Here is a 4,832-nt window from a genome sequence, read left to right as displayed (position 1 = left end):
CAAAGTATGTGGTTTTAGAAAGGGATACTCAATAGATTCATATTGAGTGTGCAAGCCCTTTCTTTAAAGGTTGTCTTATACCTTTCAATCTTGGTTTCAAGTTCTTCAACTCTTCAAAATATTCCCACACCAAGCTCTTCAAACCTATTCAAGCAACACAACAAGTCCCTTGTCAAAATCTTCTCAACCATGAATCACTCTTCAAGTCATAAAGTGCACAAACTTTGATTAATTATTTCTCGATTCGACGCTGAACTTTCCAAGCTCGATGTCCCCTGTTTTCAATCTGAAAACATATCATATATATACAAGAACATCAGCAAGAAACTCATCAATGTCCAGCTAACTCAAAGATATCACAAATCAATTCAATTCTTGACTCGATGGCATTGCGGTTAAAAGTCGGCAACCGTAACTCTTTTCTATCAAGTCTATCATTTATATAAACTTCATATAGACCTCAAACCAGCAATAATATAACATATACCAACATAATCGGATGGTAATAATTTCGAATAAGCTGCTGAAAATCTGTAGCAATTACCAACGACACTTATTCTTCGATCTAACTTCAATATCGTCAAATATATATCAATCCTCTTCACTAAACACACACATATCAGCATGTATACCAGCAATAATTCAACATATCAGAAGCATATAATCTCGAATAAAAGCTGAAATTGCATAGCAAACTCAATCGTTGTCCGTTCTTCGATTCAATTGCGATAAATCAAGCTATAGAAGCTTAAAAACACCACACTATGATCAAGTCTTACTTATGCCCCATAACATAATTTCGAAACATCATAAATCTCATCAAAACTTACATCAAATGATAGCCCTTCTTGCAAGAAGTCCGGAACTATTTTCGGAATTGAATTCGGACACCCGGAGCAAAAGTTATGAAAGATTGAAAATGGAGAATGGACTTGGAGATGGGGTTCTCGACTTCTCACGTTTTTGGCATCTGAAAGTGATGAATAATTCCTTCATTTACACGTACAAACTCATATAAAGCCAAGTGTCCAAGTCAAGTTTGCATATTTGCCCTTTGGCCCCTCAAGTCTTGCTTATTTGCAAATCGGTCCTCGACAAATCTTTTTAATTCAATTTCAATCCTAAATAATTTAAGAATATTAGAATTTAAATCAAAACTCTAAATATTCCAAAATTAAATATACTCGGATTAAAATTCAATTATTTTGGGATTAATTCAATTAATCTCGGGCCTTACACTTGACGTCACCTCGATTGGTAGAGTCGGTGGTATGCTTGAGATATTATTCCCCGGGATCCCAAGAACCAAGATTTCTTTGTTATCAGATTTGACAGCCTATGTTTTAAACATGAATTGCATTCATATTTACTTTAGATTGCATGTAATTATGTCGGTTATACTGGGAATTATATTCTCACCGAAGTTATCTGGCTATTGTTGTGTTTTATATGTGTGCATGGTAATAGGTGGGGCAGGAGCGAGTCAAAGATGACAGGGATAGCTCAAAATCAAAATTAGAAGTGGTGACTCGGGTTTAGCAGATGTTGTGTTTTGTAGTTTGTTACCAAACATGTTTAGATGTCAAGTGATCTTGTATATGTTTTGAGGAATACTTGTGGAGTACCTTGTTTATTATATTTATTTCATGTATTTAGAATACTAGATGGATGTAAGAAATACATGTGATTATGCTTATCTCTTGAAATATATAAATATGCAGTTTTCAAATTTGGAAGAGCATGTTTATGAATGTTAAATTTGAGTATATGTATGTATGTTTAGATTTGGAACAACATAAGAAGAGCACAGATTTTAGCAGGGCACAGACCCTGTACATATGTCCGTGTATGAGTCCGTGTGGTCTGTAGTCGAGGCAGTAACTTCATAAATTAGAGTTTTGTGCACGGACCTGAGCACGGAGGTAGCACGGAGTCCGTGTATAAACTAGTAACTTGATGATTTTGAAGTTTTTGATGCACGGACCAGTGCACGAAGTCCGTGTATATTCTATTTTTAAAAAAAAATCTTGATTTGATTATCATGTATTAATTATGTTTAATTATTATTTGCCCTAAGATTAGATTAGCAACCTGAGCCCCACAATATAGATGCTATCAGATGAAACTATGGATGGAGAAAAGTAGGGTTGGGTACGGTATACCTTACCAAACTCTCATACCGTATACCATACCGTACCATATCATATCGGTATGAAGAATTTCATACCGGTATCATACCGAAAATTCGGTATACCGAATTTTCGGTATGGAGAATTTTTATACCGAATACCGTATCGAAAATAAAAAAAATTTCGGTATACCGATAAATTTCGGTATACCGAGTTTTTTTTCGGTATACCATGAAAAATTTTAAAATAAATAAATAAATTCGGTATATTCGGTATACCGAAATAAAAAATTTTATATACCGTTACCGATACCAAAAAATTTCGGTACGGTATGATGGTATTTTCGGCATTTCGGTATATTCGATAAATTTTTCGGTACGATATGATGGTATTTTCGGCATTTCGGTATTTTTCCCCAACCCTAGAGAAAAGTACCCTTGTAAAATACCATAGATAGCATCTACCACAACTCCTTGAGAATTTCTCAGAATGCAACCAAAATCAATAGCTCCATCTGATTCTCAGAACACAAAATCAATTATGGTATGATAAAATATTATAAATAAATACCGATATATCTATATATATCAATATATGTATGTGTTGTGTTTAAAAAAAAAGGATAAAAAAAAATCAAAAAAGTACTATACATGCATATATAGTATTTATCTAAAGTATATGTGTGTTGTGTATTAGAAAAAAGGATAACTACATTTTTGGTCGTGTTATTTATACTTTTTTTTTCATTTTTGTCTTGTTAACGATGAATTTTTATTTTCAATCATGTAACTTGCATGTTTTTTTTTTATTTTTAGTCATGTTACAGTGAATTATCATTTTTACATAATGTAACTTGTATATTGTTTGCATTTTGGTCATTTAACTTGTAGTTAATTATTGTCATTTTTTATTTTTATTTTTTATCGATCATAAGATATCTATTTTGTCTATTTAACAAGTGTAGCATAAATTGATTTAAAAAAAAAAGTGTAGCATAAATTTAGCATATAGTTTAATTTATAGTAGTTGATGAAATCCAAATATTTTATTTTTAAAAAAGTCGGTATTTAAATACATCACACACAAACACAAAAATATATATATAAAGTTTAAAAAGTTATTTTGAAAATTAGAAAGCATAAAAACAAAAAATATGTTCATTGAACAAAAGATGACATTATATCCACAATATATACGTTGGTAACCTGGAAATCGTGTTCAAATCAAGACTAATGTGGACATGGGCAAATTAAATTAAAGAAAAAATAGTAATGATATATATTCCACACCAAACCCATGGACGACTTGAGCTTCAAGTAATATGTTCTAAATGTCAACCTAAATCCTTTGCTCATAGATTTTGTTCTGTGTAGATGATTTTAAATTTTGCTCTTCATCATGTGAAAATACCACAACTTTAATTTAATTTAATTTAGTTTGACCGGCCATAAATTTCAAACGTATTTGGTTCCGACTGCACAATTCTGCACAAGTTTGAAAATGTAACAACACCACGAAATCTCCTACACCTTCTTCTTTATTATAATTTGACTCAAATTATAACTCTCGGGGACATATAGCTAGCATGACCAGGAAAAAAAGAATTTTACACTGCCCCATTTAAGTTAGACCCGGTCTTCGGAGAGACTAGTCGATCCGTCCATATTTACGATGAAAAGTAATATTTATGACATAAAAAATATATAGTACTTTTTTATTGGTATTGTCAAATAGAATATTAGAATCACAAATTGATCAATGAGAATATCTCGTAGGAGTTTGTGTTTAAGTTAGACTTTATGGCGTGATAAAATAATTCTTGATTTAACTCACGCTTAACATATTCACCAAACTTCATACAATTAATTACACAACATAAATTACCTTGTCTAATGTATTTTAATTTTTTTTATCATGCATATTAATTACATACATATCATTTAATTATCTTATTATATGTATCAGACGATACCATAGAATGTAACTTAAATGGTGGCATTGTGTTTTTGGTCATATATCTTGGACGTTTTAATTTTAATTTTTTTTAAAATATCATTATCAGTTATAATCAATCTAATTTTAATTTTTTTTAAATCTCATTATCAGTTATAATGAATCTTAGCTCACATTCTTGCACATTGTTCATTTTATCTCATTATCGTTCATGTTGATCTTAGTCCACATGTGCACTTTTTAAAAAAAAAAAAAAAAACTTCAATTTTAATACCCACGTGGCAGTACTAGACACCTCATCAATTGCAATCGCATGAATCATTTTCATGGCAACTTTAACACTCCGATGAAAAATTATTAAAATAAAAAAGTGTAAATTAGTGAACTAAGAATATAAATTGCTAAAACAAAACTAAAAATAAGAACATGCAAGTTACATGCACGATAAAAAAAATATAATTTTCCTTTAACATGAAAATTAAGTATTTTTAGGTGCATATTTGTAAGTTCAATTATTTTAAACATTATGATAAGTTTAGGTTCGGTTTCCAAATAATAAAATATATCTAATACGTGAATGTCATTCAAACAGATGCTCACAACAACAAATATTCATCAGGTCATGAAAACTATGTATGTGTGCTTGCTCGAAAAAAAAAAAACTATACGTGTGTGTATGCGAACATCTATTATGAGCATTTATGTGAGCACCGATTGAGGTGATATCCCGTACATCTGATAATTAGATGT

This window comes from Henckelia pumila, chromosome 4 (assembly GCF_033568475.1).
Source record: "Henckelia pumila isolate YLH828 chromosome 4, ASM3356847v2, whole genome shotgun sequence".
NCBI lineage: Eukaryota > Viridiplantae > Streptophyta > Magnoliopsida > Lamiales > Gesneriaceae > Henckelia > Henckelia pumila.
This window is presented reverse-complemented; position numbering follows the sequence as displayed.